This window comes from Wolffia australiana, chromosome 3 (assembly GCF_029677425.1).
Source record: "Wolffia australiana isolate 7733 chromosome 3, ASM2967742v1".
NCBI classification, from domain to species: Eukaryota; Viridiplantae; Streptophyta; class Magnoliopsida; order Alismatales; family Araceae; genus Wolffia; species Wolffia australiana.
In genome coordinates, this window is record NC_135837.1 from 3,363,593 (window position 1) to 3,390,817 (window position 27,225).

Here is a 27,225-nt window from a genome sequence, read left to right on the forward strand (position 1 = left end):
TTCTGTAGATTCTTATCTCACACTCTCTCTATGTACATGTATAAATATTATAAAGGTTTGGAATTCCTTAAATCTATACCTTCATTTTTTATGTTTACACTTAGTATCAGAAGCCTGGGATTGACATGGGTCTCATCAAAGAGAACATCTAGTGCACCACTGTTGTACCACTATTGTTGCCGCTCCATTTATAATTATCATCACTGTCATTGTTATCTTTGTTTGATTACGTAGTATTCTAGGAACCCCCACCCATATCCATCTATATCTGGTTTCTTGCAATTCATACCTAAGTTGGTTCATTTTCCATCTGCTTACTTACACACAAATGTCTCCATCATCCATTTTAGTTTTCACCTGTGGGAACTTCCCGGTTTGACATTAATTTCATCTAATATTCGATAGAAACTGTCGCGCTCGCCATGCATCATGCATTCATCAAGGGCCATGAATTCTGAATTCGTGTAATTTTATTCCTCAGGTCCCCTTTTCGGGACCCTGATCCCGAATTTAGAAGTTTTTACTCACTCTAATTTCCCTTTCCATGAAATTTATCACATGATGTTAAAATTTCAGTTTTACGACGTATTCTTTTCTCATAGATAAGTTCATTGTGATTGAAAAATGCAATCTTTTCTCTTCAACGCAGTCAAGATTAGGATTTAAAATTTCGTTGAGAAGTGTTTTATTGTGATTAGGATTTAAAATTTGGCATCAAGATTCTTCAAAATAGTGCACTAAAATCTAGATTTAAAATTGTGATTAGGATTTTTTTGTGATTAGGATTTAAAATTGGTTATATCAATTTTTGTGATAGCTTGCTTCAAAATGTATTTATTGTGATTGACTTTTTTAAACTTTGATTGCAAGCTTAAATAGGGCATTAAGAGTCATCGCAGTTGGAACTAAAATCTAGAGCGAGAAAGTAAGTCAAGTCGGTTGATTTAAATTTGTATGATAGGCAGTTTAAAAAGCTTTAACACTTTAGTTATAAATTTCGATCAGGCTTAAGAATCATAGAACTGTAGCAATTAGTTCTAGAAAGAGAAAGTGAAAAATCTGTTTGTGAAATTTCAGTGGTATCTAGTTTTTGTAATTTTTTTTGGTGATTAGGAATTCAAATTACGCATCAGGAGTCTTCGACCTAAGCTTGAAGAATCTAACGAGCGAAAGTAATATGTATTGTTTATAAATGTGGTGTGCTTATTTATGCTATAGATATGGAATCCACATCTGTTACCACTCCGAAGTCAACATCTGGAGCCACGGTGTCTGAGTCTGAGGAGTGCGACGTGGTGGAGATCGATGACAACGTGTCATCTCGAAGTGGTAGGCGCAAGCGGTCTAAAGTTATAGACCATTTTATAGAACTCAGCCCGGACGAGTATCAGTGTACATTGTGTCTAGCGCAAAACCCCGATCATAAGGTCATTATCAGGCGGAATAAGAATAAGAGCACGAACGTGTTCGGGAGACATATAGAGAAGGCGCATCGCAAAATTCACGATCAACTGAAGGGCGTCCACAAGAATTAGAAGAGGCTGTTCAAGTATGACTTCCTGTCAGCGAAGCTTTACTTATGTGGCATCTCCACGGAGCGCACGAAGGAAGAGTTTGTCCGATTCATCTGCGACAATGATCTTCCGTGGCGACTTGTGAAGAAGAAGTCATTCAGAAGATTATGGTACTACGGGACACAGTCGGTTGGCGACGTCCCTGGCCCTGATGCGGTGAAAGCAACGGCGACTGCCATGTATACAGAAGTCCGAATAAAGCTAGTAGAGATGTTTGCTGGAATTCATAGCGTCTCACTAACAGTGGACGCGTGGACGTCAGGAAACAACCTCTCCTTTCTAGGGGTAACCGCCCACTGGATCGACAACGATTGGAAGTTGTGCGATCTACTACTTGCAATCTGGCGGATCAGGGGGTCTCATTACGGCACAAACCTGGCGAAATTCGTTGTGGAGGTTGCATATGAGTATGGGATAGAGTCGAAGCTCTGTGCCATTACGACGGACAACGCGTCTAACAACAAAACTATGATGGCGTCGATTGTAACTCAGCTGCGTTCCGTAAATCCAGATTTCACTATGGATAGGCATGTACCGTGCATAGCACATGTTCTGAACCTTGTAGTCCAAGCCGGACTGAGGATCATACGTAGCCCTGAAGCACCAGAAGTTGGCACAATACGTGTTCGAGATCTTCGGCCATATGCTGCGTTGCGGACGAATGAACTCATCGACTCGCAAGGTGAAGAATTCAGTTCACCGACTTATGCACCCTTGGGAGTAGCCGTCTCACGTGTCAGAGCGATCGTCAACGCCATTCAGGGGTCCACACAGAGGATGGAGAAATATGTAGATATGTGCAAGATGTTTGAACTTCCTGACGCGAACAAGATAAAAGTGGACTGCTTGACACGATGGAACTCCACATTCAAGATGTTAGAGCGTGCTCTTGCAAAGAAGGACGTGCTAGACCATATGGCGGTCAGGTTCCTTGCCACACCATGTAAGGACTATATCGGTATCTTGGGGCCAATTTCTGCGGGTTCCGACTACATATGTTCGGCAAAGAGATTGCTAATCACTGACGTGACGTCGTTAATCTCAGACCTCAGGGGCCAACTAGAACATGCTATGGCTTATGCCGGGTCTACCTTGGACGACGAGCAGAGGGAGGTGTTGCGCTCCGCCTGCTCTACAATGTATAATAAGTTGATGCAATATGCAGATGTCATTTGGGCCAACAAGACTGTGGCGACCATGGGAACCCTGGATCCATTCTCGAAGATAGAGGTCTTGCATCCGTCGTTTCGTGAAGGCGTGCTTTCATTCATCGGCATTCTTCTCGACAGTGCAGGTACAACGAGCACAATTGGGTGTGATTCAGAGCAGGATGAGGGAGCTGGAAGACACCGTCTGAGTCAGTTCGCGTCCAGCAAGCGATAGTATATTCGTCCGGGCAAGTCTCGACGCCCACGTGCATCACCGCGGCAAGAGCTGGAGAAGTACCTAAATATCCCGTGCAGTGAAGAGGAAGACAGTCCACTATGTTGGTGGAAAGACGTTGGAACTCGGTACTTCCCGAATTTGACAAAAATTGCGTCCCAATTTCTGGCCGTAAGCCCAACAAGTGCACCATTAGAGCGGCTATTTTCCATTGGTCGGGGCATCACCACGTACCGCAGAGGTCGCCTAGATGCAGACAGCATAGAGACATTGATGATGCTCCGCGCATGGTTCCGCCGCGCAGAGCAGCACTTGTCTGACTCAGAGGATGACCTTGACGATTACGACAACTCTTCGGACGGTGAGTTACATGACATTTTTTGTTCTACCATATTTTTTTCCTAACTTGCTCCTTGCAATGTGACTGGCTGACAGCGTAACAACGGTAAAAGAGGAAGGTGGCACACCGCTTTAGGCAGTCTAGCAGATCTTTGTTGTCGTTTGGCTTTCCAAGATGCTTGCATATCTGCCTATAGTTTGCCCTCTATTAAGGTGAACGAGAGATAACCTTCACTAGTTCACAAACTCGGGCCATTGCCTCCTCAATGGATGTCTTGGTTTGTCCATACGATGTATCAATTGGATCTCTGACTTCGTTAAACACATGCGGCTCTACTTCCTTCGATGTCACAGAAAGGCTTCCTTCTCCTGCACGATCATGTTCAAGACATGTCCACACATGGCAAAAGTTGATCACTACTAAATGTTGGATTCATTGACTACAATCTTATCACCAGAAAATGTATAATTGTTGTGTTGTTTCAACGTTGCCGATGGTGACAGTAGATATTGATGGTAAAGAAACTATCAGTAATGTCAATTTTATATTGGAATGTTTATCACACCTTTGATAGAAGGTTAACATCTTCTACAACCTCAGCAAAGAGTGTGGTCATCATCTTCCCATCATGCTTGTCTTGGATATGATGTAGGCCAAGCATCTGCTCTTGAAGCTTCCATTCTGCATCGACCCAATTGCCGGTTACGCCTAATAGGGAATAACCATTTGGAGTAGTCCAATCATCCACCATGAGGACACACGGTGTACATCATTGAACATATTTGCAATAGCTGCCTTTAGTTGGGTGTACACTGTCCTAACAGTCTCCTTAATTGCCCATCGTCCATACATCTTTATTTTGGACTGTGCTCTGAATCGCCATGCTTGTTGGAATTCTTCTGCATCAGCAAATGACCATGGCAATGCACTACGGAGAATAAGCTGTAGAATTACTTGCTCTCCGCCTCCGGAGTGACCCCGATGACGTATTGTTTCGGCGATGTCAGGTTGGAAAACACTTCTGTAATAGAACATTTCAAAGTTTCTGTAACTTTGAGTTTGTCGTGTATCTTTCGATGAACCGCTTGTAAGTGTCGCCAAAAAACATGTGCTCCCATCTTTAGGCCATTGCAAGAAGTGTTTCTTCGCAGGGGTACTACCACGTCACAGTTCACATGTGTACTTTGAGTCGTCTACTAACATGAAGTACTCGAAGATTTTTGTTCTAGGTGGCTTCTTCAAATTTTGAGTCCGCCCTTGAGGGAAATTCCTAATCTCACTCTCTATTCCCGCTGTCTGCACACCATCATTGCAAAGGGGTGGTACATTGTCTGCACTAGACTCCATAGTAGTATTAAATTACTCCGGAAATAATTTTTTCCTAGAAAAATAGCCACCTTACTCTAAAACATAACAAGAAATAGTAACTCTTTTTATAAAAAATAACTCAATGATAACCCATTATTGGAACCCGTCAGGTGGGAATTTGAATTTGAAACTTGATGAAAAGGTAGTGAAACACAATTCATCTATGATTAAAGGCATGTATCAAATCTGCAAAATTAAGATTAAACATTGACGTATATGCAGAACATTGCCCTGTATGCATAGTGGCCCAAAGTGAATTTCTCATATTAATATGATGCGCAAACAAAGTACCTACCACTTCAGAAATATTTGGTTGCAGTGAAGTCCTCTTCAATTTAAACTTAATAGCTCCAATTTCTCAGATTTCTTCCACAAACTCAGTTATTTATTCCCTATAATTGTATAGCGCCGTATGGGAGTGAGAGGAATAATTAGACATTAAGAGATAAATGAATACAAATAGGAGCATAGAAGGGTATATATCCAAATGGAGTGAGAAGATAGATAAATCCATATATTTGGGTGGTTATTTGAGATAGTATTTATACTAAATTGAAGAAAAAATAATAAAAAATTTGAAATAGAGAGTGCCCCCAGATGTTTGATGAAATAACTTACGGATACTATCTTAAACTCTTTATTTAAACTTTGATCAAATGGTTTATGATAACATGCATGTTTAATGCTTTAATATGATCATATTTACATGTTTATTTGCATTAAATCACTCATATTTGCATGTTATCAAGCTTAAAATGATTAAATCTATTTTTAGAATGATTTTAAAAAATTTCTGTATTTTGTGAGATTTTTCTAACAATAGATTCTCAAAGAATATGATTTTTGAGATAGAATATGATTTTTCTAGAAACTTTGACATTAAATTTCGAAAGATATCATTTTTCTATGTCAATATATATATATATATATTTATACCTATTTTTTGGGCTTTTATTTTATTTTATAAGAAATTTAAAGTATTTTTGGCTTTTTTATGGTGCATTGTGACGTGGAGTTCTCATGTCCACTTATTCAAAAGAAAAATAAAAAGAAGAAAGAAGAAAGAGGGTGATGTGGTGCGCTGATGAGCCGCCACCTCATCCTCCAAAAAGACTTTTTAAAATGTTTTTCCTTTGTTTTCTTTGTCCCTTTTCCAAGTACACGTGGCGCGGAATACGAAAAGAGACCGCGCAGAATACTAAAAGCATAGAATGTCAAGAGCTTTGACTTCTTAGGTGCAAGGAAAACAAGGATGTTGATGAGGAGAGAGAAGGAAATCAAGGGCAAGGATTGGCTCAACTTCAAACGGCCATAACTTTTGATCTAGAACTCTTATTGAGCTAACATTTTCAGCATTGCTTCGTTTTCCCTCCTCTTTCCATCCATATGCTCTGATCTATAAATGGAGGCCTGGATCATTGTGAAATTCATCTTGAACTTGCTTCCTACTCTTGTGGGCTGATTGCAAGATAGTGAATTTTGAGATCCATCAAGTGTTTTCTTGGTGTCTTGGATGTGTGGGAAGAAGCATTAGAGAAGAGGGGGAGCTTACCGGCACTCGTAAATCATCATGATACTGACAAAATGTAAGGATCTAAGGTAAGTTCCTCGCCTTATGTTGTTTCTCACCCGGCATCATCGTTATCATAATTATAGTTTGTTATCATCTTTTCATCTATCATTTCACTTACTTGCGTCCCCAATATGTCGTCTCTATCTTTACCATCATACCATTCGCACATTCGATCACTATTGTATCAGTCATGCCCTCTACCTTATTCTCGTAACATTTTGCAGAATTCTACTTATATTTCATTGATATCACTATCTCGACTATTCTATTCTTGTATTTATCTCTTCTCATACCGATAATCGCTATAGTGAGAAAATTAAATCCTTAATCATCATTCCTTGTGAAGACGATCCGTACTCATCAATAACCAAATATTCTTAAGTATGTTTAAGTATAATTTTTATTGAATAATCTCAATTACCACTGACGGAATGAAAACCCCTAAATTTGAGATTATCAGTTCAATGTTATCTTGGATTAGAATTTTACCTCAAAGATTTACCAAGAGGAAGATAAAAATACTTGGATCGTCTTGATTTAATGACTCAAAAGGGAAAAAAACATAGACTACTGCCTCCTAACATTGCTTTATTTCCCCAAACCATGTTCTATATGCTGGTATTAATCCAAATGCTGTGTGTGCTCCCAATCTGTCTTATTGAGATTGTAATTTCCCATGGTCTAAAAGGGCACCTCCCCAATTTCATAGTTCCAAGATCAAAGATAGGTTCTATAAAGAAAAATAAATAAAATTTATGGATCTATAATAAGCTCTAAGAGCCATAAATTACTGTCCAATTTTTGTTGATAACAATTGATGGTTGAGATTACAGTGTTTCTTTATAAATTTGGCATGACACGATGCCAGCTTTGGGCAAGGTTGCCTCAAAGCCTGAGTTATTTTCTGTTTTTACTTTTAAAAATGTATTTTCCAATTGACCACATCCTCTGTCCTTGTTTCATTCTCTCCCTTGGCCCCTCCCATGATTAAATTTGAGTAGACAAAGAGGTTAATCTCATAAGAAAAGGGAAATATTTTTTGTTATATTATGTTTCAGCTTGAAATAACCAAATGCGGAGAAGTGTTTGTACCTTCTCTTTTGTCCAGCCTGTTCCCTGCAAATAAATCAAGCTAACAAAGTAAGTTAGGCATATGCCTGATCTGATGGAAATATTAATAATATGATCATTAATGTTGAAACTTAAACAACTTGTTCTTGATATACTTAAAGGAAGGGAAATGCAATCAATCCATGCATGTATTAAAATTTAATACATGTGCCTAAAAGGATATAAAAGTCTCTAGAATAGATATTAATCAAGGCATGGATTTCAACTGGCCGATTGTCTCATAAATCAATAAAATCAACAAAACGTTATTTTCCCATTTAAACTCAAAATGATCAATAGTGGATGCCCAAACTGTCTAAATAAATTAAAAAATGAATGACAAAATTATATTTAGATTCCACGAATGAACCTTAATTGCACGTAATTATCATTAAGAAACTTGATAAAAATGAGCGTACTAAAATCAACACCACAAAAGACAAGGAATATGTCTTAATTGCAATGCTTCATATGAGAAAATCCTGCTAGTGAAGTCTTTGTGTACTGATTGAAAGGAACTTGACCCCGTAGATATGATCATACAAGAAATGTGATGAGCTGCAACTTGCATACATCGTGAGAATATTATCGAGGACATAAAAAAGGATAAGAAACCTTTTATAACATTTTATAGAACAAACAACTCCATGATTTTCTTTCTTCTTCAAATGCAAGAGAAAGCAACTTTCTGGATGAGCCTCTCAGATGAAGCAAAACAATCGAGAAACATTTGGACAATGAGCTTCAACAGGAAAAATAGATAAATCGATTACATGAAACATCATTCCGTCACCAGCCATGCAAATCACCCAAAAATTCAACTCAATTACAAATCATACAGAAACGATCTACTCACCTGCAAGTTCCTATCCCCGATGACCAATCAGGCACACAACACTTCTTTCAGTCACGCTGTGGTGGACCAAAAGAAGACATTCACATAATTGAGAGAGAGTGACTACCAAGAGACTTTGTCAACTAAGAAACACCTGTAATGTGCTCAGGCGATAACTAGAAGAGGGTTGGGGATAACTGGAAGAGGGTTGATGGATTTCGATAACTGGAAGATGGAGCTCAGATTTAGGATTTATGCCTAAATGTCTTATTTTGGATTTATAAAAGGCTCCTTTTCTATCATCCATACATCCATTATCCATTCCATTTTCTGTAACGCACAAAAGATGGAACAGGACTGATGACGGACATGTGACGATGATGAAACCAGGACAAATGACAAAACAGACGAAATAAATTGCCTTGGACAGATAATGGAACATAAGTCCATTCAGTCCCACTCTGTTCGTCCAAAAACGTCATCCGTTTACATCCTCCAGCTCTAATTTTATTACACCGGCAGCAAGTGATCACCACATGCTACATAATTCATGTAATGTAACTGTTGTCATCTCCAACATTGGGCCAACAATGACATAACCCAACTGTACCTGTATACATGTCTATCCTCTAAGGTAGAAGATACAAGTGATATGAACATTCGGTTGTAACAGTTCCAAATAACCTAAAAAGTATTAAGTAATCAATACTGCGACGCGTTTAGAAATTATAACCAGACGTTGAACAAGGAAATATACACAACAATAATACATCGATTCAACTTTCCTCAATTGTCTTCTGGACAGAAATAATCAGTAGGTTCTAGGTTTATAGTTTAATTCATACTAGATGGTGTGAGAGTCATTGACTAACTTGTACATGACAACCACTATGCCGTTCAGGATATTATGCTGTCAGTCAGGACAATCCGTCAAATTAAATGTTTCAAGTTTGGGTTTAATTGATCAGACAATTGGAATGAAACCAAGGGCGAATTGAATGGGCCGCGGCCGTAAACCGTTGCCAAATTTCATAACATGCTATCCTCTTTCTAGAGAAAAAAACTAATGTCTGGTAGGTGGCCAATCACCTTCTATTTGTGTCTTAAGGCCTTTACTTGTCATGCAGAGAAACTCCTAATGAAGGCTAATTATGTCGGACCCAAATTTTGAGCTAGAAGAATACGTGTCAAATAAAAAATCACATTTATTGGTATAGGGATGAAGGATATCCAAACAATACGACTACATCGTATTGAGTATTTGCCTGCTGTAAATTGGTTCCTGAATGCGGCTCGCCACTAATCCATATTAGTTTACGAGACATTACTTGCCTTTTCGGGTAGCATTTTACTGATTAATCATGTGTTTCTACACATATAAGTTTTATCACTTCTCCGATATACATAGAGGAACCGCAAGTGGTGATAGAGATGGTGCAAGAAGCATTGAAGTGGTCTCACAAGGTCTATGTTCAGCCACACAGGCTATCCAAGACCATAATGGATTGATTTTCATTTAGATTAGTGTAATATCTTTGACTCAATATTATCATTTTTAGTTTACTTGACAATATCCCATAAATTTTTTTGAAGGATTTGCTGAAACTTATAACTTGGTAAGTATGAGAAACAAAATGTTCTTCTCGCCCGACCAGCGATAGCAACAATGGCAAGCATCATTCAAAGACTGTCGTCACTTAACATTACCTCACAAATAAAAACCCGGGCTGAGCGACACGGCTTCCATATTTGAGTGGGATACCATAATTTGTCAAAGATTGCCATGGTAGAAGAGTGATGTAGCTATGAAAGGTTTTATGAACTATAACTTCTCCACATTGATTAGTTCAATGATTCTTGTATTCGTCCGCTGGTTTCCATGGGAAATAATTGTTAAGCAAGAAGAAGATAAAGATGAAGAATGGAGTGAACAACTCAGGAGCCACATCAGCAACACAAAAATTAGTTAGTAAAAATAAGACAGTACCCTATACTCATTAAGAGAATTAGACGGTCAGGATCAAATCTAAGTTTAAACATAGATATGATCAAATATAGACGATCAGTATTACATCCAGATATGTAACAGACTAATGGATAGGATGAGTCTCGTTCTAGTCGTTATAACAATTATAATGCCTAGGATTAAAATGTTACATAACAACCTATTATAAAGTAATATAAATACGAACCAACATTTCATGAATAAAACTACGGATTCAAATGATCTAAACTACATCTCTCTCTTTCCCTCTCTCTCTTTCTACTCCTTTTCTTCTACATCCGTTCTTGTTCTTGAGTGAACAGAAGGTTCAAGAATCTTTACAATATATCTATTCACGATGAATTCAGTTTCATTTTTATTTAAAAAATGTGATGGATGTAATCAGGATTGAGCATGTAGTTCATCCTTGATGGATTATGGTTGACCAACACATTCCAATTTATGATGCCCCTTTGTTCATCCTTAAATTGGCATAGTTTTATTAACAGCGTGTAGTCTTTACACGAATTCTTTGAGTGGCCAGTGGATCAATCAGAACAATTGAATAGTGCAATGTCATTCGAGCTTTCTGTTCCCCTTACAAAAAAGAACAAGAGGCAGTTCTCTGACAACGGAAATGGGTTCTTCTTTAATGATGTTTTCCCTCAGATTGGCACTTGAACTTTGGATATCAACGGCCGTCACTATAGACATGTTAGTCATTTTATGAATATCGAAGTCTCATACTCTTCAATCCATGCATACATCGTGTACATGGGGGGTCGTCTGGAAGAAAGGGGGAAGTCTTCCTGTTCAAATCGGAAGATATCACTGCTTCTCACCACGCCTTTCTTGGTTCCGTTCTTGGCAGGTTATTAGTCTCACCTCTTTTGCTTTGTTGTCTTCCTACTGACATTCTTGCACACATTGCAGTAGAGAGAAAGCGCAAGACTCAAGCTTCTACTCATGCACGAATGTCATCAACGGGTTTGCCACTTTCCTTGAAGATGAGGAGGCAGATGAAATATCAAGATGGGAAACTATGAACTGTTTTCTTACTTTGTCTAAGAAGATCTACCGGCGAAATGACAATTCATTTGTTAACTCATGCACAATCATCAGGGATGTTGGCAGTGTTTCCTAACACGGGAAGGGAAACTCCAACGAAGAGGTCATGGGAGTTCATGGGCTTGGAAACAGCCATTATAATCTTTAGTGGGTCCTTGTGGGCATGAGCAAGATTTGGGGAGAATGTCATCATCGGAAGTCTTGACACAAGTAATGATAGTCCTCCTTCCTAGTTGCTGCAACCTTACACTAATTCAAGCCCGTTTTCTTCCAAAACAAGAGTTTGGCCGGAGTCTGCAAGCTTCGGTGATGCCAGGTTGGGTTTTGTGCCATTGAAGTGTAGGGGGACCTGCGAGAAGGGAACCAGAGTTCCTGTTACATGCAACAGACATGTTCTTTCATCTCATTACTACAACAGTCCATATCGTTCTTAAAATCTTCCTCATTTCATTGTCTTCTAACAATGAGCCATCTGAGAAATTTTTTTGGATAACCAAAGTTGACTTTCATTTGCTTACCCAGGAAACTGATTGGCGCAAGGTTCTTCGACAAAGGCCATGAAGCCGCAGTAGACCAAATCGACCCAAGCCTAAACACTCCATGGGATGTACGCGGTCACAGTATTCACACCCTTCCATGGCTGACTGCGCATTCATTCCTGGAGGGTGTGTTAAAAGAGATACTATTGATAGAGAGAAGGGAAGCAAAATAAGAAGGAATAGGGACAGGAGAAGAAAGTCCCATAAAATTTAACACAGGATGTCCATCCTTGTATAGGCGCATGAGAAAATCAAAATGTATCTCTGTATTTAAGACGACACACTACCGCCTGAGCACCATCATGACCAACGACATGGGGGTATGAGAACATGAAAATATTCATGATAATTTATGTTTATTTCATGAATTTTATGGCATAATTAAGCTAATTTTATGCATATTATTATGAATTTTATGTAATTTTCTCCGTAAAATAAATATGTCTACTAAATAAATATTCTTGCATTAAAGTTAGTATATTTTCATGTTTATGATGATTTAAATGGACAGTATATTTTAAAAAAATTAATTTGGTGAAAATAGATATCAAAATTAGGCACTTCTTGTACTTCATTTTGCCTTTCTCCATGTGGGAGATCTTGTGAAACAAAGGTGTATGAGTGCCAATTTAGGTTTTTCCTCTTCCAAAAGCAAGTTTCTTCCCTCTCTTGATCTATATTCATGTCTGTTGCAATACACCAAGGCATCGGCGCAATGTACGGGTCCATGAAGGGAGATTAATGCTTGGGAGCATCACCAAAGGAAGAGGTAAGTCCTAAACATTTGATTAGTATTTTTATTCTATTTCCCCCATCTTTATATCCATTCACATTCTCATATCACTTCACTCTCTGTTACAAGTTATTAAACCCTATGGATAGGGATTAATGGCTTATACCACCCATTCCTAATTAGGGTTTTCAAAGGAAATTCCTTATTAGGGTTTATTCATCACATCCATTCATTCCTCTCATCCTATCCTCACTCCACGATTTTAATACTATCATAATCTCCGATACGAGTTCATAATTCTTATGAGTAAGAATTAAGAACTTATGCATATTATTTAATTTAATTAAAACCACAATATATATGATCGCGCACGCCATCAAGGGTCGTCAACGACATCGTCCAAGCCACCCGCCGTCGTCATCGAGTACTGGGTGAAAGAAATGCTCGATTATCGTATTTTGATTTTCGTCATTTCCTAGTCGTGTCTCGTGTTTTCTTCGCAGTCATCGTGTTTTCGTCGCACTACGATGCGTCCTGTGTCCGTGTTTTTTCATCATGGGAAAGGGGACTCCCTTTTCTCCATTTTCCTATTTCATTTTTATTTTAATTCCCCATCTATGTGTAATGGGGGCCCATTCTATAAGGGCCCCCTAATGGACCTATTTTCCCCCTTGTTGACCCATTTAGGGGGCCCATTTGACCTCTCCCCCTATATAAGAGAAGAGGGACGCCCTAAACAAGCAGACCAAGAAGAAAAAGAGTAAGTTGTTTCTTTTTTTCGCTTGATCTCACCATTTAGCAAATAAAAAAAGGGAGAAAAGGAAGGATTTTAGAAAGAGAAGAGAGGAGAGAGAATGGGTGAATTGGAACGGGGTCGGGTTGCCCCGTTCTGTCCCGCCCGTCTGCCCGTTCTAAATCTCCGTTTGGTGGAGCCGCCGTCGGAGCCCTAGGAAGCCGCTGTCGTGGGCGTGCCAACCCGCTACTGCCGCCAGGCCACCCAATACCGGCGGCGCGTCCCTCAAGGCCGCCGCCGCTTTCGTCACCTCCAGAGCCCAGTCCGAGACCGTCGTCTCTGCCACCGCCAGCAGCGGGCGCCATTGCAAGCAGAGGGCGCGGCCGCCGCCAGCAGTGGGCGCCACCGTAACCAGAGGGCACCCGCCGGGCGCTACCGCAGCCACCAGAGCAGCCGCAGCCTCTAGGACAGCTGCAACCGTCGACGCCGGACACCGTCGCCGTCCATCGCCGTTGTCCCCCCTGCACCGCCACCTCTCTGGGCGCCACCACCGGACATCTCCACCGTACCCTGCGCCCCCGCTGATCAACGCCGACCCGCGACGCCTCGACGGACGACGCCCCGGGCGCCATTCCTCGTCGCCCCCAAGAGGTCGTCGCCCCGAGCGTAGGACGTCCTCAACAAATCTTCCGCCGACCTTTACGAATAGCTCCAGCGCTACCTCGCTTGTTGAGCCGACGTGATCTCTCCGGCGACTCTCCGCCCCACCTGCTCCAAATTGCCGCTGACCGTCGATGACACTGCACTACAAGCCACTGCAAACTAGGTACGCCGTCCTCTCCCATTGCTCGTGTATTTACCTCTTGCAATATATCCTCATCTTGACTCCACCGTGTATGGGCTAGGTAGGTGAGAGAAGAAAAATTGAGAGAAAACTACAACCTAGTTGAGTGTCTTACTGCTACGGGCGAGTGCGCCCGTAACGTGCAAGCCCAACGGATAGATTCCATTCGGCCATAGACGCCTTCGTCGCTCCAACGAGGTTCGAGAGGCCATCGTCGCCATCACCCGGTGACCCCGTCCAAGCTTGGAGCTTGGTGCCTCCCTCGAGTCGGAGCTTGCACATATGACACGTAGGGCATTCATTTGCGCATTATAGTTACATCGACCTGTTAGGATTCATCTGTTGGATGACTACACCATCGACGTTCGATACCATCATCACTTATTGGCACCGAACCATCATATTCGATGTGGACCGGATGACGTCCCCCACTACGTCCGACATCAATATATCTAGTATCTCTTCTTTCCACACTCTCTCATCTTAACCACTTTCTTCATCATTATTTTTTTCTAAATATCAATATTAATAACAAAGCCTTCTCTGTGGTTCGACCCCTTAGTCACCAATTTATATTAGTAATAATTGAATTAGGGTCAATAATAAATATTATTGCCTAAGTCTCCAAATTACACATTGACTATGTTAACCACTTAAATTTTGACTTCCCAGGTGTGTATGGGTTAACATATCACGCTCTGTTAGTCTTCAAAGCAGATCTCGCGACGAGATGGTGACGACTCTCGTACGGTATGGCAGCATCAGGTGGTGCTACATCGGATGAGGTCGGCTGGTGAAAGAATGACAATCGAGGGTAGATGGTGACGCTCATCGTTGAGCATAGAGATGGCAGGTGGCAGAATGAGCCTCGAGAATAGCATCTGGCAGCGTCTGTACAGTAAGGTGCTGACATTTGACTGACAGTTTGTTAGTGCATCGACACGCCCCGTGAAAACCAAGGTGGGAACCACATTGTGTTTTGACTCCAACCAGTGAAACCATTGCTTGGGTAATGCCTTAGTGGAAAGTCTGCAAGTTGATCGTTAATTGAAAGAAACAAAACTTGAAGGAGACCGGCAGACACCCGCTCACGTACAATGTGAAAGGCAATTTTGATATGTTTTGTTCATGAATGAAAAACAAGGTTTTTAGTAAGATAGGTGGCACCCACATTATCTCACCATAAAGTGGGGGGCATACCTGAATGAAGTGTAAGTTCTGTGAACATAGAATCGATCCATATAGTTTATGCGGTCGCATGTGCTACCGATTTGTGATACCAAAGATTTCTTTTTGGACGACCAACTGACTAGGTTTTGACCAAGAAAGACAAGGTACCCCTGTGTTGACTGTCGATCAGCAGAATCCCCAGCCTAGTCTGAGTAACTATACACATTAAGATGCATGGGGGAAGAACGAGAGAATGATAAGGAATAATCAGAGGTTCCTTTCACGTACCCTAGCAAGTGTTTGACAGCAGCCCAATGGGCATTTTGGGGATCATCCATATTTTGGCATGCCCGATTCACAACATAAGCTATATCAGGTCGAGTAAGAGTGAGATTTTGTAAACTCCCAACTATCTTGCGAGAAAAGGTTGGGTCAGGCCTATCTGTATGTTTGTAGGACGTAGAGGAAGAGAGATTGCAGGGAGTAATTGTGGGTTTACAGTCGCCCCTTTTGGTAGTTTGAAGAATCTGTGTCAAATATTTTGATTGGGATAGAGAAATACCTTGGTGTGTGGGAATGATTTCAATTCTGAGAAAGTATTTTTCCTTACCAAGGTTGCGAACAGGAAATGCATTTTAGAGTGAGGTAATTGCTCCTGTAACATCATCAGCATTAGATCCAACAACTAAGATATCATCAACATAAAGAATAAGAAAGAGCTTACAGGAAGACATGTTTTTTAAGAAGAGCGAGGTGTCCATCTTAGAACTGTGAAAACCGAGCCGAACAAGAAATTAGATAATTTCTTATGCCACATATGTGGAGATTGTTTCAGACGATAAAGATATTTTTTGAGCAAACATACCTGATGGGGATGAGACGAGTTTGTAAAGCCAGGAGACTGCTTCATATAAATAGTTTCATGAAGATCTCCATGTAATATGACATTGGAGATATCAAGCTGTTTAATTTGACAGTTACTACAAATAGCAACAGATAACAAAATTCTAATAGTTGTCAAGTTTCATACATGAATAACTGTATCTTGATAGTCAGCCCTAGGAGCTTGACTAAAACCCTGCGCAACAAATCATGCCTTGCAATGATCTAGTGTACCATCAACATTTAGTTTTATTTTAAAGACCTATTTACAAGAACCCAGGTTTTATTTTGATTAAGTGCAGAAATTTGGTCCTCCTTGGTTTGCCTCCATATTGGTGAAATTAAAGCCTGTGATACACTTGTTGGTTCAAAAGAGAGAGAGACATCGGGTTTAGAACGTACCTCAATGTGAAGAGCGTTAGAAAGGAATAGAGTGTGTGCACGTTCACGAGATGAGTCTGGTATGTTTAATTGGTCATATATACGACGCGTACGTAGAGGTGGAGTGGATGAAGCTGTATTTGTAGAGGTCTGTGGCACTAACAAAGGTAGGGGAGATACAGAAGGAGCTGAAGTCACGGAGGAGGAAACTTCATGGTCAATGGATGTTGGAGACGAAGAAGAATTATCTTTGAGTAGTTGAAATGATATTTAAAGAAGAATGAGTAATAGGAGCAGGCCCCAGCAGCCCGTCTGAGGGGCAAGGCTGCTTAGTGTGAAAAAGGAAATATAGACTCATAAAAATTACATCTTGTGAGATGTAAAGGTGAGAATTGGCAAGAGAGAGATATCGATAACCTTTATGTAATGAACTGTACCCAATAAAAACACAATGTTTGAATCTTGGTGAGAATTTATTTTTACTATATGGACGAAGATTAGGGAAGCAAAGACAGCCAAATACATTCACAAATTTATAATCTGGTCCTTTAGAATGTAATAGTTCAAATGGAGACTTGTTACCTAGCAATGGAGAGATCATCTGATAGATGAGGTGGGCTGCATTCGTCGTCGCTTCATCCCAGAACTTTGTTGGCACAGACGCTTGATGAAGCATGCTAAGAGCCGTTTCGATGACGTGACGATGTTTAGGCTCAATCATCCCATTTTTTTCCGGTGTATGTGGGCATGAGACTTGATGTTTGATGTCACAAGTTAGCAAATGTTTATAAAGAGATTGGAACTCACCTCATGAGACGGATTGAAACATCTTGATCTTGGTTGAAAATTTTCTTTCCACCAATTTATGGAATCGAATGAATGTGGGGAGTACATCACTTTTGGCCTTAAGTTGACAGAGCCAGGTGTACCTACTAAACTCATCGATGAATGCAACATAAGTAAGAAAAGCCTAGATTGGATTGCACAAGTGGCAGGCCCCATAGGTCTGAGTGAACCACTTGAAGAGGCATCAAGGAAGTACAAACACTAGAATTAGACAGAAGTTTTCAAATTGTAGCCATACAACATGCAGAACACACAAATGGAAGCTTTAGAGTTTGAGAAAGAGGAAGACCGAAGCGTGAAATGGTTTGTTTTAAAACACTGAAAGCTGGATGTCCAAGTTGGAGATGCCAAACATATGGAGACTGATGTTCCCCCAAAAAAGGCTTTTTCTTGTGCAGGTTCAATGCAATAAAGCCTGTCACATGCCGTTCCTGTGAGAAGCAGCTCCCCCGTTGTGTGATCCTTAATATAGCAAGCATTAGGATGAAATTCTATGAAGACATGATGATTGAAGGTTAATTTTTTAATACAGAGAAGATTTTTAGAAACTTTAGGAACATGTAGAACATTGTGCAGAGTGAGTGACCAGTTGAGATTATGAAAAGAGATTGAGGAAGATCCATACGACTGTATTGACAAACCTGAGCTATCTCCTACGTAGAGCTGCTCCGATGCTTCATATGGGTTGGCTCCATACAAACTGTTGACGTCTGAGGTAATGTGGTGAGTGACACCACTATCTGATTACCAAAGCTGTATTTTAGTAAGGATGAGTATGCGGAGCTGAAGACGATCGTGGAGGTCGAGCCACTAAGCCTCCAAAAGTGGATGCATCAGCTTGTGGAGGTGCACGAAAGGCTTGCAGAGGTGGACATCCCATGGATACTGAGAGGGGATTAAAAGAGGTTAGGCAATGGTGGGATGCAAATATACATTATGGAGCTCTATGTCCTTGTTTAAGACATAGTTGGCATCGTGGGATGAAACATCCATTACATCCTCCACATCCTCGATTGTCTCCGCCATGACGTCCATAGTGAACACTACATTCTCAATTAGAGTTCGAGTGATGGGCATTCTACGAAGCTTGATTGGAGAGTGTCATTTGGGCTTGATTTGCCATCGGGGAAGCAGGTGTTTCCATTGCCTCATCATCCCTTCCAAAATTGTCGAGAGAGACTTCAGAACAGAGAGCAGCTAGAAAATCATCAAATGACAGATTTTCATTTTGGGTTGTCACACCCATACAAAAAGAACAAAACTTACACCCAAGACATCAAAGAAAAATGAACTTGATTGTTCGCTCAGGAACATGTTCACCTGCATTAATGAGTTCAGCTAAAACCTGTCCAAACTCTGAAATGTAATCATCTAGTGACCGAGTCCCCTTCTTGAGAGAGTGAAACCATGAAGTTAACTCCATTATTCAAGACTTGGAGTCAGAGGATAACTCTGTAACAAGCTTCTCTTGCTATAAGACAGCTTGAGACCAAAGGAAGAAGCTCAGCCGTCATTGATGAAATGATAGTAGAGAGTACATGTTGATCATTTTGTTTCCAAGGCGTATTCTCATCGTCTGTGTCACATTCCTCTCGCGGTGGCAGTGGGAACAACGTGGATTTTCCAGATCAAGTAGTTTGTCTTGGTGAGCTTAATTCTCACCGCTGACGTTGTAGACACGGTGGATGCTCAAACAGTCTATGGATTACGGCTGACAAACACTTCAGCAGGCATATGCAGAGGCGTTCCTTCGGTTGAGGTGCTTGCCGCTTCATGAAGCTCTGATACCATGTTAAAAGAGATAGTATCGATGGAGAGAAGGAAAGCATAAGAGAAGGAATACGGACAGGAGAAGAAAGTTCCATAAAATTTTAAATGGGATGTCCATCCTTTTATAGGCCAATGAGAAGATCAAAATGTATCTCTATATTTAAGACGACATGCCACTGCCTAAGTGCCATCATGACCAACAACATGATGGCGCAAAAGGGGTAACATATCACACTCTGTTAGTCTTCGAAGCAGATCTCGCGACTAGGTGGTGGTGGCTCTTGTATGGTATGGCAACATCAGGTGGTGGTACATTGGTCGAGGTATGCTGGTGGTAGAATGACAGTCGAGGGCAGATGGTGATGCTCGTCGTTGAGCATGGCAGTGCCAAGTGGCGGAATGAGCTTCGAGAAGAGCATTTGGCAGCATCCATACAGCAAGGTGTCGACATTCGACTGACTGACTGTCTGTTAGTGCATTAATAACCAGAGCGCTCAACTTCTATCGGCTCGGCCAAGGAGACTTGCCAAGAGCCTGTGTGGCCGCGTACCACGTCTTCAGGCCTCCGATCGATGGCCAAGGTGTGTGCTACGACGCGGACACCTTAGCATCTTATGACTCAGCAATACAAGATGGAGTCGACATTCTCTCTGTGTCCATAGCTGGTAGAGCTCACGACTATTTTGGCTATGTAATGGCTATCGGATCATTTCACGTAGCGAAGAGGGGGATCAATGTTGTTTTTGGCGCACAAAATCTGGGACCTGAATAAGGAACCGAGGCAAATGTGACGCCATGGATATTCATCGTTGCTGCCATCATGATGGATAGAGTTTTCCTCTACCATATCTGGAGACAGGGTGCGGTTCAAGGTGGGTTTTTTATCATTGCATAAACCATCGTTTGGGTTACTTACTATCAAGGTCAGAGCTTATCCACCTCCACTCTTCCCCCGATCCGATTCTTTCCTCTGATTGTTTCCACAGTTGTTGCTACAGCCAATTCTTCCACTACAGACGCATAAGAACATCTACTCTTCTTTATTTTTGTTCTCTCTGTTCACTAAATAGGAACATCGTTCAACTTTTGCAGCAAACTTTGCGTTTTGAGATCTTTGAACCCACAAAAGGTGAGGGGGAAGATTGTGATATGCGCAACTAGGAGAACTAATGTTGCGGAGAAGGGCACGACTGTCTAGCTGGCCGGGAGCATTGGCATGATCCTCATAAATGATAGAAATCACGGTTATGACACGAAGGCTTGGACTTTTCTCTTTCCTGCCGTATCGCTTTCATATCCAGATGGCCTGAATCTTCTGACTTACTCCTCCTCAAATGCGTAAGTGGCCAAATTGATTTTTGTATGCGGCTGCATTTAGACCTCATGAAATCCCTTTGAACTGCACCAGAACTCTCTATTAAAACAATGACTCTGGTGAACCTGAGTGGTGGCACTACATAAGAAGTATGAGACAACTTTCTTGAAAATATGTTGTCCACTAGATTACTCTTTCTCATGTTATGATAAGACATTCCTATAATGCGTTTTCAAGCAAATCTTATTTAGTTGTTCATGTTGTTGGCGACAGATTTCTCATAGCCAGTATCTCTACGCCCTTCACAGAGCTGATTACGCGACCAATACCTTTCATGGGTTACTTTTCTTCTCGGGGGCCAAACATCATTAACCAAGAGATTCTCAAGGGAAACTGTTCTCTCTCTCACTCTCTGTATCAGTATCAGTATCAGTATCAGTATCAGTATCTCTATCTCTATCTCTATCTACATCTCTATCTCTATCTCTATCCCTATCTCATTTTCTATCTCTATTTTTGTCTCTTTATATATCTCTCTACCTGCCTCTATCTTTCTCTAACGACATATAGGTGCAACCGGACATCACGACACATGGGGTGAGAGTTGTGGCAACCTTCATTGGAGCAGTCAGGCCATCCGGCTTAGCAATTGACACACGACGTGTTCCTTTCAACATTTTATCTAGAACTTCAAGGGCATACCCTCACACCGCTGGCGTTGTGGGCCTCTTGAAATCCCTTCACCCAGATTGGAGCCCCACAACAATCAAGTAGGCAATTATGACCACAAGTAACTTTCACAAACTTTGAAATCTCTTCTTGAAAATTCTTCGAACGCTCATTATTTTGTTCTCTCATCAGCTACAACACTAGAAAATAGAGGGGAAACATATTGAAGACCAGAAGTCAACCACTCAAGGTACAACTTTTATCCAATCAGCATCCACTTAATGGACTCGCAAATCAGAACCGGCCACGCACCCCGCATGATGAACGGTCCAAACACGACCCTCTTAAGTAACCGTTGCATCTATCTCTGTTATCACGATTACCCGTTAACTAGCCGGTGTAATGGCTAGTTATCTATGTACTCCTTAGATGTCTATATATTGGAACCTCTGTAAATCAAACTGTTTAAGGGAATAGAATTCCTCTTACTGTGTTCTTAGCTCATCCCTTATCTCTTCATCTCTTTTATCTACTTCTACTTCTCCTCATCTTCTTCCATGTCTTCTTCAGTCTCAAATCAGCCAGCTGCTGAATCTCATCATGGTATCAAAGCCACACCCGCGGTAGAAGGCAACATTGTTGCTGCCCCTTTTAGCTACTCTAGCGCTCCAAGCTTTGGACAGGTTCCATACATCATCCCTCCTGGCACGGCCATCTCAATGGAGCTATATCTCGAGTGGTTGACTTCTGGTCTTCAATAAAACATACTTGATTCCTTCTTCCTTCCTGCCACTCCATTCAGCTACAGGGCTAGACATGTCCAACCAGACCGTGCAGTGGATCCTGGCCTAGTGTATGACCTTACAATGACGGACTATCTCAATTTTCTCTGCGCCAAAGGATACACCTCCAGCCAAATTTTCAGCTTCAAGCATGCTGTAGTTGCTTGCCCTTTGACTCCGCCTCAGATTTTTTGACATGAACTAATGTTCCATTACTATGTCATCACCACCATCAATCCTAGACTTAAAAATCTTGGGCCTTCCATCACGTACACAACATTTCTTCTCGCACCGCAAAACGTCACCATGACCGTGGTACAGAATACTTTGGAGTTTTCTTTATATGACCTGGAGAGGAACTTTAGTATCACATTCAAAGCTAAGATCAGTGCAGTGAAAGGTTACAGATTTGTCAGGTTAATATGGTCAGACTCCTTTCGTAGTGTCACCAATTCCTTGGTGATTGGGATACTGTAATGCTTTTGAGTGATACTTCGAAATAAAAACCCAATGAACTTGAAGCTTACTTCGTTAAAATATCATTCAAGGAAAAGGTTGCAGTGCAATCTAGAAAGAACTTCAAGTATATACAACATTAAAGTCTGTAATAATCAGCGGGCGTTGTTTGTCATAATGTAAAATATGTCAGCATTAAATTCAAACAAACTTTAGTTTGTATTGATTCAAGATCAAAAGTAACGAAGGAAGCTGGATGCTGATGTTAATGAATGGGAATGATATAAGCCTTCAGAACAATGAATTTAAGTAGATTGTGGTTATTTATATATATATATATATTTCTCAGATGAATATGTGGATAAGCAACGAGGAAATCATTCCCACTCTAATAGTTGAATGGGTGAGTGGATAAATGAAGCAGTTTAAATGGCTTAAAAGTGCAAAGGAAATATTCTAACAACTTAGGCATGAAAAGAGTCTGACCAAGATGTAGACGCAAAGAAAGCACCTATGATCCTTATCTATTCCTTTGAAAACATAATTTTCTCCTTGAAGATGAATGTCCTTGTTTCTAAAGTGAATCAAACATTAACTTAACTTAGCATTTCAACCCACTTAATGGAGTATGAAATTAAATTTTCACTCAGTCTACAAAATAAGACCTATGTACAAGACATGTTACATATACATTCACGTTACACTTATCGCTGCAAGGATACAAATTGGAAGAGCAGTAGAATATCATTCGATGAAAAATACAAATCCTTTCAGTAAATGTGTAATCTCATCTTCTGATCAAGCTTTAAAGCATCATCAGGTCATCGTACTATTCTCCAACTTTCCTAGCATACGAAAAGGTGTCTATATATTCACCCAATAATTAGTACACATTTTGGCACAGTGGCTACATAAGAGTCTTTGTAAACAGGGCTATCCTTATAGTATGTCTCTTTAAAGTTGAATTCATCCATCGTTTTTTTTCTTTTCTATTGATGGACTAGAAAGATAATTTGTTAGTTAGTGCCACTTGTGCCTTCGGATCCCAAAAATCCCAAATAATGTGTTAGATCGTGGATGTGGCAAGCGATAATATCAAAATCAGGGTTATAATTTGTTGTTGGTATTTGAGATTATGTGATGAATGTATAAACATGTACTTAGTAATTTTTAGCTAGTGATGAGTATGGATTGTCTCCGTGGGGAATGATGATTAATGACTCAATGTTCTTACTATGGTCATTATCGAGATGAGAAGAGATTATTCTTCATACGAAGTCAAATGACAAGGAAATACTATGGGCAATAGTGATATTGAGTCAATGAGAGTAGATAGTGACAATTCAAGTTTGAAACATATAATTGAAAGCAAGAATGAAATAATGATGATGCGCGGCGTGACAAGAGTAGGGTAGAGAATGAATCGAATACGATATTTAACGAGTAAGTGAGTGGTATAATGATGGTAAGACACGATTTTGATGAGGTATGGAGGTGATGTGATGGCGAGATGTGATTGTGGAATTGAATTCCTCTATCAATGATGTCGATAAAGAGCAATGTAAGATGAAGACACTTATTGTAGATCCTTACGTTCTGTCATTTGCAATCTGTGAGTGTAGTTTAGCTCCCCCTCTTCTCTGATGCTTGTTCCCACATACCCAAGGCACTGAGAACACACTTGACGGATCTCAAAAACTCACTATCTTTCAATCAGCCCACATGAGTAGGACGCAAGTTTAATGATGACATTGACAGTAATCCACACCTCTATTTATTGATTAGAGAGTATGGATGGAAAGAGGAGGGAGAGACAAAGCACCTCTGAAAATTGCAGTGCAATTGGACCAGTGGATCGTCAGATATTGCATTTTGAATTTGGAGATTTCCTTTCCCTTCATTTTTCTCTCTCCTCATCATCGGAGCTGACACTTCTTTTTTTGTTTTGGTTGAGCTGTCCAATCATCAAATTTCAATTTTCTCATCTTCCACGTTCCTGCGCTTCAAAGTTGATACATGTACTTGTGGAGAAAAAGACAAAAAACACTTTTTAATCAATCCCATGATTGCACAACGTCATGGAATATTCTCTTTTTCTCTTGTTGTTTAGTGAATGATTTGCTCACCTCCGTCATACATGTCAGAAAAAGAGACGATATTCATTTTTCAGTATGTGACGCATCACGTGTTTCTATGTGCCATATCAGCACCTTTTTGGTTTTTTTATAATCAATTAGGGGGTACATGTGTGCACGACGTGTACCGCCGTAATGTTGACTTGCTTTTCCCCTGTTTTTAATCATTTTCCCCCTCGTTTCTCGGATCACATTTATTGTGATTTAAATCATTTCTTATTTTTCATTGGTCCACGTTACCTCCTGTGAAAAAATGTGTTAGTGTGTCACCAAATGATTGGCGCATGATGACATTGCAATCCGCGATGCCATTATTGCACCTTTTCACAATGGTTGGAGCAGCTAATAATTGTCGAAGTATGTGATCGGTCGTTATTTGACAAATCGAATGGTGACACAATGGAAAAGTTGCATATCAAAACCCGATGATTTCCTTGGTGAAACGTGTGAAAAATTGGAGTTAACATAGAATTCTCCACAACATGGTACAGAAGAAAGGGAAGTTGTTCAAAATTTTAATGGAGGCTTATGAGATCAAGATACAAAGATGCTTGATGTGGCCATTAGAGTTATTTTATGTATAAGTATTTAGATAAGGCAATCAAAATTTTAAAAACATTAGGAGAAAATGGTACTTATTAATACAATAAGAGAAATGAACCTGATTCTCAAATAGAATAATCTTTAAAACCATTTTGTGATTGAACTACATGCATTCATAGTTTAAAATCACTCAACTCATCTTATCCTCCTAAATTGATGTTTTATTTTTCTTTTATTGCTCTAGCGCTGATTATGTGGAAGTTGACTTCCCATTGCATGAACCACTAATAGTCATTGATAGGTAAAAAATGAATAGACCAGTAGGAAATCAATTTTGGAATCTTAGAGATAGTGGGTACCCTAGAAACAACATGCCAATAAATGCAAACCCAAATCAGCAGGAATAAATAGATTACTACCCATGGGTGACCCAAAATAATTTTCATGAAGCTACTAATCTTTTATACGATGAGTTTTCCATGAATGTGGAAGAAAAAATAAAATAAAGGGAGCATGAAGACTTGGGCCTACTTGGTCAGAATATAAATATCACATGCCATTCATAAAAAGATCCATCTCAAGGAAACTGAATTTTGACACCTCAAATCACACTAATAATACTGCAGGAAAATACTTTAAAATCGAAACAAATAATACATATAATTTTAAGTCTAAATACTCTAAGAGTACTAATATCACCATTTTTTCCATATCTCTTTTTGTCTTTAAATATCTTCCATTCACATCAACAAATAACGAGACTAGTTGATAAGTCCAAATTTATGGGTTGCCACTTTTCCAATTTAGATACAAGAAATAATAAAGTAAAAAATTTTAAGTAATGTAGGTTCTATCCATGGGGAATCAGTAATTCAAATTCAGAATAAAATATTATCTTGGAATTATAAAAATAAGCTCGCAAGTCAACATATGTCTTTCAAGATTTTTTCAGGTTTTAAACAATTTAAAATCTAAAAGAAATGTAACAATATGATTAAACTTATTTCTAAAATTTGTTTTGAATTTATTTATATATATAATATATAATTTTGGATTTTGATAAAAAAATTTAGAATTAAATTCAAAGCAAAAAACCACTAGCAATGATAAATAAGTTTTTTTCTCTTGGAGGCTAGAACAAATAGAAATAGTCCACACAATTTATATACACTTTTTCTGTATTTATTTAAGTTATAATTCTAAAGCATAGATAAGAATAGCCTTAGTTTAAGAGTGGGCCCTAGGGCAAAGGTATCCTTGGCTCAAACGGACTTTAAGAGAAACCTGGACTTGGCCCAATTTTGAAGAAGTCTCGATAATGGAAGAGGACAAGGTACGTAAAAATAAACAAAGGTAAAACAAAAGCCAAAAAGCAATACTTATACCTAGGGCATGCTCTGAAATTTCCTTCTATTTTTTTCCCTATTTTCTTTCCTCACCATTCTTTTCTTTTCCTATTGGTTGAATATGAATTTATGTAACTCCTTCATTTGAAATTTGTGCTCCTCATTAAAGGAAAAATAGAGAGAAGTGGGAAGGAATCCAGGATAAGCCCACACTTATGTAACTCCTCTTTGAATCTCAAAACTTAAATTTCTCCAATTTGGCAATATAGCCCTATGAAATAGCTTTAAAACTCACATGGGATGCTCTAGCCCATTGATCCTCATCCAATATAATTTCTATAAGCTTTTGCACATGTATGACTTCAAAACTATTTATCAGTAATAAAAATTGTTTTGCTGGCAAGACAAGAAGTGCTAGTTAAAAATACCCAAGTGTTCATAAAGTGATGTTTACAGTAAATTTAAAAAATATTCAGATACTATATTAGAAACATAATACATTCAATATTTAAGTACTTAAAGTCATATAAAATGCATGTTATTATAGATACATTTATCATATTCTTTAATATTACTGTTAGTATGAGTATAATTGATCCCGTGGCCATTGGTGTGGATATACTAAGGATGAATGGTGGGTGTTGTTAAGGAAAATAGTTTACAATTGGTCTGTATGACTCCTTGAGTGGTATTATACTTATTTTTCAATCAGGTCGATTTATGTTGGGGTCATGCAAGTGTTCCTAAGACCTGAGATGCCAAAAACTTTTGTGAATGGGCAGCTATATTCTAACTATCAAATATTAAATAATGTAGGGATAGGACTCCAGCATCCTAATAAAAAAT

The 27,225-nt window shown here is 39.7% G+C and overlaps 1 pseudogene; it reads left to right on the forward strand.

Annotated features, from left to right (window-relative positions):
* Positions 1–19,489: 19,489 nt before the first annotated feature.
* Positions 19,490–22,094, forward strand: LOC144700475 (subtilisin-like protease SBT5.4; annotated as a pseudogene).
* The last annotated feature ends 5,131 nt before the right edge of the window (positions 22,095–27,225 follow it).